The sequence below is a fragment of the Arachis hypogaea genome, chromosome 9 (genome assembly GCF_003086295.3).
Source record: "Arachis hypogaea cultivar Tifrunner chromosome 9, arahy.Tifrunner.gnm2.J5K5, whole genome shotgun sequence".
Taxonomy (NCBI): domain Eukaryota; kingdom Viridiplantae; phylum Streptophyta; class Magnoliopsida; order Fabales; family Fabaceae; genus Arachis; species Arachis hypogaea.
Window position 1 is genome coordinate 63,593,045 of NC_092044.1, and position 16,445 is coordinate 63,609,489.

The 16,445-nt window shown below is 37.6% G+C and overlaps 1 long non-coding RNA gene across 1 annotated transcript; it reads right to left on the minus strand.

Annotated features, from left to right (window-relative positions):
• Positions 1–213: 213 nt before the first annotated feature.
• On the minus strand, positions 214–3,128 carry LOC140174974 (uncharacterized). The gene is made up of 2 exons (XR_011865137.1): positions 2,897–3,128; positions 214–2,611 (listed from the first exon to the last, which is right to left on the minus strand). It is a non-coding gene; the product is annotated as an uncharacterized lncRNA (long non-coding RNA).
• Between the last annotated feature and the right edge of the window lie 13,317 nt (positions 3,129–16,445).

Here is a 16,445-nt window from a genome sequence, read left to right on the forward strand (position 1 = left end):
CTCTAATTACCAATCAACAAAGGAATTAGATAACTCAAGTGTCACTAATTACTCTACCTAGGCCAAGAGGAACAAAATCTACACTATATCTAGAAGAGGCATTTCAACAAACACATAAAGTGCAATAGAAGTAAACATTATTAAATGCAAGAATTAAAGAGAGATCTAACTACAAAGGCAAGAGATCAACAATAGAAAAGCAAAGAAGAACAATTATTATGAATTACCTCTTATTGAATTGGAAGAAAATGGAAGGAACAATAGTAGATCTACAACAAAGTATAAGAACAACATAAAGGAAATTACAATAAAAGAATGGAAGAAGAATGAATCTAACAACAAGGAATTGAGATGTAGAAGTAGAAGAAAACAAAGATTGAAACCTAGATCTAAGAACTAATTCTAATCCTAATCCTAATTCTAGAGAGAAGTGAGAGCTTCTCTCTCTAGAAACTACTTCTAAAACTAAAACTATACTAATGGTAACTAACATGTGTTTCCCTCTTCACTCCTTGGGTTAAATAGCATCAGAAATGAGTTGAATTGGGCCCACAAGGCTTCCAAAATCGCTGGCCACGTTTTGCTTCAAGTGGACTAGGTGGCAGCAACGGCGTGTGCGCGTACTATGCGCGTGCGTGCCACCATACTTGTAGCAACTATGGCAAATCTTATATTGTTTCGAAGCCCCGGATGTTAGCTTTCTAACCCAACTGGAACCGCATCATTTGGACCTATGTAGCTCAAGTTATAGTCGTTTAAGTGCGAAGAGGTCGGCTTGACAGCTTTCCGGTTCTTTCATTTCTTCATGAGTTCTCCAACTTTTCATGCTTTCTTTCTTCATTCCCTTGATCCAATCTTTGCCTCCTAAATCTGAAATCACTTAACAAACATATCAAGGCATCTAATGGAATCAAGGAGAATTAGATTTAGCTATTTTAAGTCCTAAAAAGCATGTTTTCACTCTTAAGCACAATTAAGGGAGAAGTTATAAAACCATGCTATTTCATTGAATAAATGTGGGTAAAAGGTTATAAAATCCCCTAAATTAAGCACAAGATAAACCCTCAAAATGGGGTTTGTCAAGCTCCAGTGACGCAGCAGCAAGCATAAACGATGACAGGCAGATCGGTGAGGGCGACCATCCTTCCAACAGCAGCAGCAGAACGCGAATAGCCTTCTCTCCCCGGGGACCCTCTCCTCTGCTTCATCCATAGACGACACCGATGCTGGCTCCCTTGGGTGACAACGACAACGCAGACAACAGCAGTAGTGGGGGCGAGCTTCGTCCGCAATGAGGAATGGCAGAACAGCGTCGTTCTTCTTCTCCTCTAGCTCCCTCCTCCGTGTCAGCGCCAGCAACAATGGCAGCGAGCATCTCAGTCCACCAGCACTGGCTGTCCCCGCTACCCTCTCTTCTCTTCTCTAACTCCGTTTCTCCCTCTTTCCCTCAACGTTTTCTTTCTTTCTTTTTCTGAAGGTGCTGCTATGTGATGTTTTTGAGTTTGCTGAAGGGGATGAGAAGGGTTGGGGTTAGGATTTTCATTTGGGTGAAGGGAGTGTTTTTGAGTGTAATTGGGTTAAGATTAGGCTTTTTTGGGAATTTTAGGATTAATTTAGGTTTATTTTAATTAAATTAGGACATAGAGTAATAATTTGAAATTCAATTAAATCTTTAAATTATTTTAAAATATTATTTGTTGTATAAAAATACTAGTTAATTCTCAATCAATTACTCTAATTGAAAATATATGGTAATATAATTAATCTTTTTATCCCTAAAATATAAGGTAGTAAATTATAAAGATATAAATTATTTAAATCTAATCATATAAAATTCTTATTATTTGATAACTACTAACTTTATAATTTAAATATAGAAAATTCAATAATTATAGAATTTAGACAAAAACTTTAATTTATTTCAAATCCAATTAATCAAAACTATTTTTTAATCATCTTCAATGAAAATAATTTCTGAAATTAAAACAGTAATTAAATATATGAATTGAAATTAGTTCATAATAAGACTTTTCAAAAGTTTTGGGTCTTACACCCACACACAGAACTGTGTTTTTGTCTTCAGCTAAAGAAAATGAATTGACTTCGGATTCACACAGATCAAAGATATAGTAAGTTTCAAGCTTCTTTAACAAGAGATAAATGTTTCTGAAAGCTATCTTATTAGCGCTTGTGTCCCATCATCCCATGAGTCACTTTACTCTCTGTAGAGGGAAGCAAAGTTCTTTCCCTGGTAAGAATGAGGATTTGAGTTTTTCTTGAAAATTTTGGGACTCTAAAGTCACCAAACATGATACCAATATGGTTTTTAACTCCCAAAACTTATTCTACCAAATAAACATTAGATCAATACCAAAATTCTACCAAACTAAACTAACTAAGAAGAGTAAAAACTTAATAAACAAATGCTAAAAGAGAAGAAGAGTTAGAAGGATGTTACTATGATAGGGTGTTTTCCACCTATCACTTTTAGTTATTGTCTTTAAGTTGGATATTTTAATGAACTCCTATTAAGGAGGCTTGTGCTTCAACTTATCATCGAGTCTCCACCAATACTTGGATATCCAAGTCTAAAGCCGTCTTGGTGTGAGACCTGAAGGTCGGATTCATAACAATATCAAATTGAGTTATAACTTTAAATTTTAAGAAATTGAATTATGCTAAAACTTTGAGAGATCAAATTAAATTTTCATTCAAATCAAAGAAAGCCAAATTTAGTACTTTTTTCATAACAAAAAACTTTTAAAGTTGTTCTGTTAAGACTAATAAAATTAACCAATATCACAAATGATACTATTATTATTCATTAATGTTCTCAAAACTAGATTGAATTGAGGAGAGAGTGAGGCCAAGGATAGCACGAGAAACAAAACCTGACCTAGCAAGTGGTGAGCAAAAAGGAAGAAGGATGATGACGGTGGTGATGGATGGCGGATGTCGGATGGGAAATGGCAACGTGAGTGGAGAGAGAATTGGTGTTAGGGGAGACGACAGTGACTTGATGACGCTGTATTGAGTAGAATGAATAGTCTATGAGAGAGAAGAGTAAGTCGCTATGAAAGAGAAGAGTAAGTCGCTGCACAAGTCCTGCAACTAATTAAGTTGTTGTGCGTGCTACTAGTTATGGTGAGTGAGTTGATGTACATCTAGGATTTGTTAAGAGTTTGGTATTTGGGCTAAGTTTTAGCCCAACAAGTAGTATTTTTTTAGAATTTTTTAATATTTATTTTACTTTTTTTAAATAATAAATTATATCTATTTCTAAGATTTTAACGTAATATATTAAAAATTAAAAAATATAAAATATACTTTAAAAAAAAGATTAAAATTAAGAAATAATTAAATTGATAAATCTTTTTATATTTTTTATCATTTTATAATATATAATATCATGAATTATATACCTATGTAAATTTTGATATGTGATATTTAGCCTTTTTTTGTGTTTGACTCATGTATTGTATTTACTCGAAATTATATGATTTTGATTGGTGTTCTTTTTTTAATTTGTGTTTTCTAAGATTTAAATTAGAATATATTTATATTTTTGTATATTTATTTATAATATTATATATTATTTTATTATAGTTTAGTTATTTTGTTTGAATTATAGTTAAATTGGTTAAATCTCTAAACTTATGAACTAATAATTAGAACGATTCGAGGAATAGTTCGATTTTGAAAACTTTAGTATTAATAAAAAAGTATATATATATATATATATATATATATATATATATATATATATATATATATATATATATATATATATATATATATATAAAGCTTTATAAGTGCCACATAATTTTTCAGTTAAGCCCTTGCCTATGAATATTGTTGAAAGCAATAATATGGACTACAGCTACTCATAAGCGTTTTTGGTAGTCTACTGTATCTCCTAATTTAACGTGTTAATGATTAATTTATTACAAATTTAAGTTTTATTTAAGGATTTGTCATTGGTCAATGGATTGATACATGCATAACATAAAATTCGAATAAACCTCTAATACTTATTCTGAACAAGGGTGATGAGTTGGGGTTTTAGTTCAAAGTTGTTGGCATGTATGGTGGACTTCTGGATGCTACTTCCACAGTTTCTTGGATTTATATTGATGTAGGAGCCTAGAACTTTCCTTTCTTGCCCAGCATGATTTGCAGGGCCTTCTCTAGCATGGTTGTGAGCTTCTTCTTCATGATTATTTTTCAAGTTCTCTTCCTTGTTGGGTTCAAAGTACTCTTCCTATTCCTCAGCACCGACAACTCCTTTCCCTCTTGCTTCCCTCCTTAATCTCCAGAGGGTTCTCTCAGGTTCTGAATCGAAGGAAGTTGAGGTTCCCCCTCTTCTCCCTGTCATACAACTAATAAAACACGCAGCAAGAGATAAAATGAAGAGGTTATTCTTGTTAGAGTGATTGTTAGTGTGAGTGATGCAAATTATCAAACAGTTAGTGGGTTAGTGAGCAGAATTATAGATAATAACAAAGAAAGAAAGAAAAACAGAGAAGGTATAGAGGATGAGGAAGAAGTTAAACAAAGTGAAAATAAATGACTGAATAAAGTAAACAAACAAGGGAAAAATGCCCAATCTAGTGAGCTTCCAACTTAATCATTGTTGATACAAAATCAATCCCCGGCAACGGCGCCATAAACTTGATGCGTGAAAACTTGTCTCACAACAAATTTTCCTTTGGCAAGTATACCAAATTTATCGTCAAGTAAAAACTCACAATAGAGTGAGGTTGAATCCCACAGGGATTGATTGGTCAAGCAACTTTAGTTGGAAGAGTATGCTAGTTGAGCTAAACAGAGTGTAGTTTGAGAATTGCAGAAAATTAAATGGCAAAAAAGTAAATAGCAGAAAATAAAGTACAGAATCTTAAATGGGGATTTGGGGTAATGAGCAAGAAAATAAATGACAGAAAATAAAGAAAATGGGTAAGATCAGAAATGGGGAATTCATTGGACTCAGGAGATGTTGTATTCTCCAGATCAAGTTCATTTTCATCTCTTCCTCAATTAATGCATCTATTGATCTCCTTGGCAATCTTAGGTGATTAGATTCCAATTCCTTGGTAGTCCAATCTCTCTAAACTTGAATAATTGCCCAATTCCTTGATTTAATTGCTCATGGGAAGAGATAAAGTATGGTCACTGATTATACCACATGTATTTCCAAATCAAAGTGTTGGGAGGATTACATGTCACTATATTCGCCCAGACCCCAATTTGGTCCAACATGAGAAAGCATTTCTAGCATGATCTCCTCATCCCTTTTCCAAGGCTCAGAGGAGATCCAATTATGGAGAGTTTCTTTTCCAAGAAAACTAACCAATTGAATTAAGATCGAAAGCTTTCTATTAAATCAAAAGAGAAGAAAGAAGAAGAGAATGAAAACTATAATTGATCCATCAAATTACAACAGAGCTCCCTAACCTAATGAAAGGGGTTTAGTTGTTCATAGCTCTAGAAATGGAAAATGGCATAAAATAATACATCCCAGCTAAAAGTGCAGAAAAGTAAATATACAGAGAGTAGTTCTCCAAAGTGCCAAGCTCCTCTATAGTTCAAAATTACTCCTATATATACTACTCCTCTTGATCTTCTAGTGAGTTCTTCAAGTCTTGGATGTGGGCTTTGGATCTTGAGTTGAAGTAGTTCCAATCTTTAGTGGGCCTAGCTTGCAGAGAAGTATGAATTAGGCATGAGGGTTAGTGAAGTTAACGTTAAGTGACATTGTGGGTTCGAGAACGTTAGTGGCAATCACAATTTTCACTAACGTTCCAACCCCATATAGCCTACGTTAACTCTAACGTTAGTGGCACTAACGTGACCACTAACGTTGCCTTGTAAATCTTTACTAGCGTTATTGGGACTCACCTTTCCCAATAACGTTGGCTTATAACCATTCGCAAGCGTTATTGGGACTCACCTTTCCCATTAACGTTGCTTTATGCCCTTTGTCCCTACGTTAGAGTTCACGTTAGTGTAACTAACGTGGCTCTTAACATGGTTATGCCTCACCTTCGAGAGCGTTAGCGACACTTACCTTTGTCACTAACGCTCAAAGTGCCCCTACTCTCCATGTTAGAGCTCACGTTAACTAAGTTAACGTGGCCACTAACGTGGTAGTAATGCCATCTTCCAACGTTAGTGACAAAGGTGAGTGTCACTAACGTTGGCTCATCAATCTCATCTCTACGTTAACTTTCACGTTAGTGGTCTTAACGTGACCATTAATGTGGGCAATGCTAGTTGATCCAACGTTAGTGACAAAGGTGAGTGTCACTAACGTTGGCATTGTTCCTCTCTTCCACGTTAGAGTTCACGTTAACTAAGTTAACGTGACTCTTAACGTGGCTCATTGCCAAATCTTGGAACGTTAGTGGTGTTCACGTTTACCACTAATGTTGGAGCTTTCTTTTGTCTCCACGTTAACTACCACGTTAACTTAGTTAACGTGGCAATTAACGTGGGCTTATAATGGCTTCACGGGTGTTATTGGTGATCACTTTTCTCCTTAACGTTGCAAGCTATTTACCATTCCATGTTAGTGGTCACGTTAACTAGATTAACGTGAGTACTAACGTGGTTCTTCCTTGCTTCCTTTGTCCTGAAATCAAGTAAATAAAGTGCATCAAAGCTCTAGCCAAAGTCATGAGATTATGCATCATCAATTTATCATTCAATTCTAGCAAAATCCTCATGAAATCATGTGAAATTCATAATAGTTGCTTGAATTAAGGTGTAAGTGTATTTTCATCCAAAACTTGCCTTATTCACTAAGAAAATGCATGAAACTACCTTAAAACAGTAAAGAAAAGGTTAGTGAAACTGGCCTAGATGCCCTGGCATCACTTATTTAAGCGGATGAGTGAGTTAACTATTCAACCAAACTAAATTGGTTAACTATTTATGAGCTTTGGTCATTACTTTTTGATATCCCTTTAACTGTTACTAATTAGTTAATTAAACTAAAGATTATGTTTTAACTAAGAAAATTCTTTTTATGTGAATACTGAATTTAGTATTCGTTTGAGATTGAATCATAGGTCTACACTAAGAGTACTAAAATATATACCATTACTATCCATACCCATTTTCATTTATCCAGTTAGGTTGTTTTTTTTCTATTCTAGCATACTAGAATAGAAAATAAAACTAAGAGAAAAGGACAAATAGGTCCCTGACTTTTTGTCCTGTAGACATTTTCGTCCCTGAGCATTTGAAAATACTTTTAAGTCCCCGACCTTCACAAATCTTGGATGGATGAGTCCCTCCGTCCAATTGCCTCCGTCAGACCCAATAGAAAAGTCTGATGTGGCTCCGTTCTAATGACATGACATGACGGATTAACATGTGGACTGCTAACTGGAAGAGTACTTTCAAAAATTGGACAAATAAGTCCCTATACCTAAAAAAAATTCAAAGACTGGAAACGAAGCGTTTAGATTTAGAACATTGAAGAACACAGTGTGCAGATTCGTCGATCTTCCTTCGTCTATACTTCTCAACCATGAAACATATTAATCATCAAAGCCTGACATCACTCGTAAGTCATAATAAAACAAATTAGGGACAAAGTAAACAAGCAACCTGGCTATTGAGTTGTGGTTGCATTTGAAAGAGATGAGGAAACAACAGGATCCCTATTTTGGATTGAAACAACATTCTCCGGGTTAAGGTTAGTATCCGAAATAACCGAGATTTGTGCCTCAGCCTGCATTTTTTCACCCTAGTAAATGCTCATTCTATGGTATTCAAATGCACCAAAGATACAAGATTCAGTTCCATGTGATCAATAACAAAAATCAATTTTTTTCCTGAGAATAAAAAATATGCCTCAGCTGCAACTCACTCGAATGCACCGGTTCACGGGACGCCCACACTGCATAAGGTCCACCACTCCGTCGAACATCGGTAGCTGCTGCTGCAGCGGCACGTGAAGTGGCACAAGCCCCCTTAGCGCCACTGCCTCACTGTATGGCACACCCATGCTCATAGTCATCGTCACAACTGCCACGTTGCGGAGCTTTGTCGTGGCGGCAAATGACCCGGTGCCGCCACCAATGTCGAGGCCCAGCCAGATGACTGACTTTGCGGACTTGGTGATCTAGAAGAGCTGCGAGATCGGGAGATCGAGGTCGGTCTTGTAGGTTGTGAACTTGGACGAATCGGAGGAAGGGTTGAAGCTTAGGTTAGGGTTTTGGCAGTGGAAGCAATTGAAGGATTTGCAAGGGTAATGATCCCAAATTACAGAGAAATCTGGGAGTGAAGAAGGGAAAGGGCTTGAGGGAGAGGGGATGAGGGTTTGTGTGGGGTGGTTTGGGAGAAGCGGCGGCAGTAGGAGAGGGGGTGATTTTGGTGATTGGAGAGTTGAAGAGAGGTGATAGAGTGAGAGGATGTTGGTGGCCACCATTGCCATCAGAAGAACAAGGTTCAGTGTCATTGAAGAAGGTCTCAAATGAATTTGAGGATTAGGGTAGAACACAAAACGACGTCGTTTTGAGCGACAGGGACTTATGTGTCCATTTTTCAAAAGCTCCATCCCACTAATGTGCGACGTGGGAAGCTGTGATGCCAGGTAAGCAGAGGGGAAAGCCACGTCAGCCTTTTCCGTTGGGTCTGACGGTGGCTTATGGACGGAGGGACTGATCCGTCCAATTTTTAAGGACGTCAGGGACTTAAAAGTATTTTCCAATGGTCAGGGACTAAAATATCCGCGGAGTAAAAAGTTAGGGACTAATTTGTCCTTTTCTCTAAAACTAAACTAAAAAAGATTAAATCATTCTCAAGAAGTTAACGTGTGATGAAGCCATGGTTATGAGTAGTCACTAGTCACAATGTCCATTATTCAAATGCACATCACGATGTTAACAATTATGATAAGAAGAAGAACAAGAATTCTATAATATTTAAGAAATTTGTATTTAATTTACATAAAAGATGAAATTGAAAAGATGAATTCTATTTTAAAAATGTTATTTGTGCATTAAAATTAGTTACCAATGTATTTGTGTATAAATATATGTGTGATTTAATTTATTTTTAATGTATATTTATATTTTAACATGTATTTTATTCTAGTGTCTGACTTTGGTCGCTGATTTAGTGTACACATAGTGTAGTCGATTCTATTTTTATATTTGTGACAGATAATTAAAAAGTTTGATATGATAAAAGAGACTAAATTAATTTGGGTTTATCCAGTGGTTGACTCACTAATCTATTTAAATAAATGTCAAGAGTTTGAATCTCGCCTCGTACATACAACAATTTATTGACCAACGACAAATTTTTAAATATAACTCAACTTTACAATAGGTTAATACGTGACCTACTAAATTAAAAAATCCCATAAAAAAAAAACAAATATGAACATTTGAACATCAATACCAATTAACAAAGCAACATACATCATGCAACTATTAATTTCTTCCTCTCAAAATTTCTCAGCCACATTCTCCAACGCCAATATCAATATGATACATAGCAAAACCAAATATTTTGAATCCGCACAAGTCATTTAGAATAATATAGATTGCTCTATTAGTCTTACCTTATTTAAAATATTTTCAGCCATATACATCTTTACTTTTACTCTAACTCCATTACAACCTATGAATAAGTCCTTATGAAAAATATATGCATGCATTAAATAATTGTTGATTGTTAGATGAAAAATAAATCTCGAAAAATATTATTAGAAGAGAATTGAGTGAATCAACCCTATACACTTGAGCAACTAGAGCGGATACACTTCTGATGAGGGTTCGATGCTCAATTCCTTGTTCCCGACTTTCATGAGCCTTCTTCTTGCAAGTCTATGTGAACTTCAATGTTTATATTTGAGTTGGTAGGATTCATGATCATCACACTACTTAGCCCTACTTGTCCATATATATTCTTGGAGATTGAAGAAATGAGGATTTGTTGAACTCAAGGCCATGCGCACACGTCACCCACGCATACGCGTGAGAAGGAGATTCGCCAGCGATGCGCATGCATCACCCACGCATACGCGTGAATAGGAATTTCGCTAGTGACGCGTACGCGTGACCCATGCGTACGCGTGACAAACGACACGTGACCTCACTAAAGGCAATACGCTGGGGGCAATTTCTGAGCTCAAGGAGGCCTAAATCCAACTCATTTCTGATGCTTTTGAACCCAAGGATTGCAAGGGAAGGGGCGAGTAGTCAGAGTGTAGTTTCACCATGTTGTAGGTTAGAATTCTTGAGAGAGAAGTGATAGGCAAAATTGTGACTCATACTTTTCACAAATCGAATAATTCCTGGCAACGGCTCCAAAAACTTGGTGCACAATACCATGGTTCACACACATTCTTCACAACTTCGCAAAACTAACCAGCAAGTGCACTGGGTCGTCCAAGTAATAAACCTTACGTGAGTAAGGGTCGATCCCACGGAGATTGTTGGTATGAAGCAGGCTATGGTCATCTTGTAAATCTCAGTCAGGCGGATTCTAATGGTTATAATGGTTTTCGAATATAAAGATAAATAAAGCATAAAATAAAGATAGAGATACTTATGTAATTCATTGGTGGAAATTTCAGATAAGTGCATGAAGATACTGTGTTCCTTCTGAATCTCTGCTTTCCTACTGCTTTCATCCAATCATTCTTACTCCTTTCCATGGCAAGCTGTATGTTGGGGGATCACCGTTGTCAATGGCTACCGTCCGTCCTCTCAGTGAAAATGGTCCAGGTGCACTGTCACCACACGGCTAATCATCTGTCGGTTCCCGATCATGCAGGAATAGGATTTACTATCCTTTTGCGTCTGTCACTATGCCCTACAGTCGCGAGTTTGAAGCTTGTCACAGTCACTCAATCCCTGAATCCTACTTGGAATACCACAGACAAGGTTTAGACTTTTTGGATTCTCAAGAATGCTGCCAATGGATTCTAGCTTATACCACGAAGATTCTGATCAAGGAATCTAAGAGATATTCATTCAAGCTTATTTGCATGTAGAACGAAAGTGGTTGTCAGGCACATGTTCATAAGTGAGAATGGTGATGAGCGTCACATAATCATCACATTCATCAGGTTCTTGAGTGCGAATGGATATCTTAGAATAAGAATAAGCGTGAATTAAATAGAAAATAGTAGTAATTACATTAATACTCGAGGAACAGCAGAGCTCCACACCCTTAATCTATGGTGTGTAGAAACTCCACCATTGAAAATACATAAGTTATAAAGGTGTTCATTGGTTCCGGCCCCAGAGAGGGAACCAGGATAACCAAGATGTCTAATACAATAGTAAAAAGTTCTACTTATACTAAACTAGTTACTAGGGTTACAAAGATATGTAAATGATGCAGAAATCCACTTCCGGGGCCCACTTTGGTGTGTGTTTGGGATGAGCTTGAGCTTTACACGTGCAGAGGCTTCTCTTGGGGTTAAACATCAAGTTGTAACGTGTTTTTGGCGTTTAACTCTGGTTTGTGACGTGTTTCTGGCGTTTTACTCCAGAATGCAGCATGAAGTTGGCGTTGAACGCCAGTTTGCGTCGTCTAAAATCGAATAAAGTATGGACTATTATATATTTCTCAAAAAACCCTGGATGTCAACTTTCTAAAGCAATTGAGAGCGCACCATTTGGAGTTCTGTGGCTCTAGAAAATCTATTTCGAGTACAGAGAGGTCAGAATCCAACAGCATCTGTAGTCCTTTTTCATCCTCCTATCAGATTTTTACTCAGGTCCCTCAATTTCTGCCAGAAAATACTTGAAATCACAGAAAAACACACAAACTCATAGTAAAGTCCAGAAATGTGAATTTTGCATAAAAACTAATAAAAACATCCCTAAAATTAGCTAGATTCTACTAAAAACTACCTAAAAATAATGCCAAAAAGCGTATAAATTATCCGCTCATCACAACACCAAACTTAAATTGTTGCTTGTCCCCAAGCAACTGAAAATCAAATAGGATAAAAGGAAAAGAATATACTATAAATCCCAAAATATCAATGAATATTAGTTCTAATTAGATGAGCGGGTACTTGTAGCTTTTTGCTTCTAAACAGTTTTGGCATCTTACTTTATCCTTAGAAGTTTAGAATGATTGGCATCCATAGGAACTCAAAGTTCAGATAGTGTTATTGATTCTCCTAGTTAAGTATGTTGATTCTTGAACACAGTTACTTTTATGAGTCTTGGCCGTGGCCCTAAGCACTTTGTTTTCCAGTATTACCGCCGGATACATAAATGCCACAGACACATGACTGGGTGAACCTTTTCAGATTGTGACTCAGCTTTGCTAATGTCCCCAGTTAGAGGTGTCTAGGCTCCTTAAGCACACTCTTTTTTGCTTTGGATCATGACTTTAACCACTGAGTCTCAAGCTTTTCACTTGGACCTGCATGCCACAAGCACATGGTTAGGGACAGCTTGATTCAGCCTCTTAGGCTAGGATTATATTTCTTTAGGCCCTCCTATCCATTGATGCTCAAAGCCTTGGATCCTTTTTACCCTTGCCTTTTGGTTTTAAGGTCTATTGGTTTTTTCTGCTTGCTTTTCTTTTTCTTTTTCTTTCCTTTTTTTCGTAAGCTTCTTCTTTTTCACTGCTTTTTCTTGCTTCAAGAATCAATTTCATGATTTTTCAGATTATCAATAACATTTCTCTTTGTTCATCATTCTTTCAAGAGCCAACAATTTTAACATTCATAAATAACAAGATCAAAAATATACACTGTTCAAGCATTCATTCAGAAAACAAAAAGTATTGCCACCACATCAATATAAGTAAACTAATTTCAAGGATGAATTCGAAACTCATGTACTTCTTATTCTTTTGTATTAAAAACATTTTTCATTTAAGAAAGGTGTAGGATTCATGGAATTATTCATAGCCTTAAGACATAGTTACTAAATACTAATGATCATGTAGTAAAGACTCAAAACATAGACAAACATAAAGCATAAAACCGAAAAACAGAGAGATAAAAACAAGGAAGTTAAGGAATGAGTCCACCTTAGTGAGGGTGGCGCCTTCTTCTTGAAGAACCAATGGTGTTCTTGAGCTCCTCTATGTCTCTTCCTTGCCATTGTTGCTCCTCCCTCATAGCTCTTTAATCTTCTCTAATCTCATTGAGAATGATGGATGCTCTTGGTGTTCTACCCTTAATTGGTTCATGTTATGACTCAATCCTTCTAGGGAAGTGTTGAGTTGTTCCCAATAAGTGTTTGGAGGAAAATGCATCCCTTGAGGCATCTCAGGGATTTCTTGATGATGAGCTTCCTCACGCGTCTCTTGAGATCCATGAATGGGATTTCTTGTTTGCTCCATCCTCTTCTTAGTGATGGGCTTGTCCTCTTCAATGAGGATGTCTCCTTCTATGACAACTCCAGCTAAGTTGCATAGATGGCAAATGAGATGAGGAAAAGCTAGCCTTGCCAAGGTGGAGGGCTTTTCGGCTACTTTGTAGAGTTCTAGAGAGATGACTTCATGAACTTCTACTTCCTCTCCAATCATGATGCTATGGATCATGATGGCCTAATCTACAGTTACTTCGGATCGGTTGCTAATGGGGATGATGGAGCATTGGATGAACTCCAACCATCCTCTAGCCACAGGCTTAAGGTCCAGTCTTCTCAATTGAACCGGCTTACCTTTTGAGTCTCTTATCCATTGAGCTCCTTCCACACATATGTCCATGAGGACTTGGTCCAACCTTTGATAAAGGTTGACCCTTCTAGTGTAGGGGCGTGCGTCTTCTTGCATCATAGGCCAGTTGAACGCCAGCCTTATGTTCTCCAGACTGAAATCTAAGCATTTTCCCCGAACCATTGTAAGCCAATTCTTTGGGTTTGGGTTCATGTTTTGATCATGGTTCCTAGTGATCCATGCGTTTGCATAGAAATCTTGAACCATTAAGATTCTGACTTGTTGAATAGGATTGGAGAGAACTTCCCATCCTCTTCTTCTAATCTCTTGTTGGATCTCTGGATATTCGGCCTTTTTGAGCTTAAAAGGGACCTCAGGGATCACTTTTTTCTTGGCCACAACTTCATAGAAGTGGTCTTGATAGGCTTTTGAGATGAATCTCTCCATCTCCCATGACTCAGAGGTGGAAGCAATTGCAGTCCCTTTTCTCTTTCTTGAGGTTTCTCTGGCCTTAGGTGCCATCAATGGCTATGGAAAAACAAAAAAGCTATGCTTTTACCACACCAAACTTAGAATGTTGCTCGCCCTCAAGCAAAAGAAGAAAGAATAGAAGAAGAAGAAGAAGAAGATATGGAGGAGAGGGAGAGAGTTGTGTGTTTTGGCCAAGGGGGAGAAGATAGGGTTGTGTTGTGTAAAAATGAAGAAGGATAAAGGGGTTTATATAGTGGAGGGAGAGGAGTAAGGGTTCGGTTATTTAGGGTGAATTTGGGTGGGAAAGAGATTTTGAATTTGAAGGTAGGTGGTGTTTATGGGGAAGAGTGGATGGATGTGATTGATGAAGAGGTGATGGGGAAGAGTGATTGAGGTGATTGGTGAATAAAAAAGGTGTGAAAGAGAGGGATAAGGTAGGTGGCGATCCTATGGGGTCCACAGATCCTGAGGTGATCCTGTGAGGTCCACAGATCTTGAGGTGTCAAGGATTTCTCATCCCTGCACCTTTTAGGCGTGTAAAATGCCCTCTGTATGCAATCCTGGCGTTTAACACCAGACTACAGCTTGTTTCTGGCATTAAACACCCAAATATAGCCTGTTTCTGGCATTTAACACCAGCCTGATGCTTGTTTTTGGCGTTAAACGCCAGCTTGGTGCTTGTTTCTGGCGTTAAATGCCAGACAGATGCTTGTTTCTGGCGTTTAAACGTCAGACAGCTCTTCCTCCAGGGTGTGCTTTTTCTTCTGCAATTTTTTATTCTGTTTTTAATTTTTGCAATTGTTTTTTGACTCCACATGATCATAAACCTAATAAAACATAGAAGAACAATAGAAATATAGATAAATAAAAATTGGATTGCCTCCCAATAAGTGCTTCTTTAATGTCAATAGCTTGACAGTGAGCTCTCATAGAGCTTCACAGGTATTCAGAGCATTGTTGGGACCTCCCAACACCAAACTTAGAGTTTGAATGTGGGGGTTCAACACCAAACTTAGAGTTTGGTTGTGGCCTTCCAACACCAAACTTAGAGTTTGACTATGGGGGCTCTGTTTGACTCTGCATTGAGAGAAGCTTTTCATGCTTCCTCTCCATGGTTGTAGAGGAAGATCCTTGAGCTTTAAACACAAGGTAGTCCCCATTCAATTGAAGGACTAGCTCTCCTCTGTCAACATCAATCACAGCTCCTGCTGTGGCTAGGAAGGGTCTTCCAAGGATGATGCATTCATCCTCATCCTTCCCAGTGTCTAGGATTATGAAATCAGCAGGGATGTAAAGGCCTTTAACCTTCACTAACACGTCCTCTTCCAATCCATAAGCTTGTTTTATTGACTTGTCTGCCATCTCTAATGAGATTCTTGAAGTTTGTACCTCAAAGATCCCCAGTTTTTCCATTACAGAGAGTGGCATAAGATTTATACCTCACCCCAGGTCACACAGAGCCTTCTCAAAGGTCATGGTGCCTATGGTATAGGGTATTAGGAATTTACCAGGATCTTGTTTCCTTTTAGGTAAAGTTTGCTGAACTCATATATTTAGTTCACTAATGAGCAAGGGAGGTTCATCTTCCCAAGTCTCATTACCAAATAACTTGGCATTTAGCTTCATGATGGCTCCTAGATATTGAGCAACCTGCTCTTCAGTTACATCTTCATCCTCTTCAGAGGAAGAATAGTTCTCAGAGCTCATGAATGGCAGAAGAAAGTTTAATGGAATCTCTATGGTCTCTATATGAGCCTCAGATTCCTTTAGGTCCTCAATATGGAACTCCTTTCTGTCTGGGGGACGTCCCATGAGGTCTTCCTCATTGGGATTCACGTCCTCCCCTTCCTCTTTGGATTCGGCCATTTTGATTATATCAATGGCTTTGCATTCTCTTTTTGGATTCTCTTCTGTATTGCTTGGGAGAGTACTAGGAGGAGTTTCAGTAATTTTCTTACTCACCTGACCCACTTGTGCCTCCAAGTTTCTTATGGAGGACCTTGTTTCACTCATGAAACTTAAAGTGGCCTTAGATAGATCAGAGACTATGTTTGCTAAGCTAGAGGGGCTCTGCTCAGAATTTTCTGTCTATTGCTGAGAAGATTATGGAAAATGTTTGCTATTGCCAAACCTGTTTCTTCCACCATTGTTATTATTGAAGCCTTTCTTCTGTGGATCCTTCCATGAAAAATTCGGATGATTTATCTATGAAGGGTTATAGGTGTTGCCAAAGGCTTCACCCATGTAATTTACCTCTGCCATTGCAGGGTTCTTAGGATCATAAGCTTCTTCTTCAGAAGATGCTTCTTTAGTACTGTTGG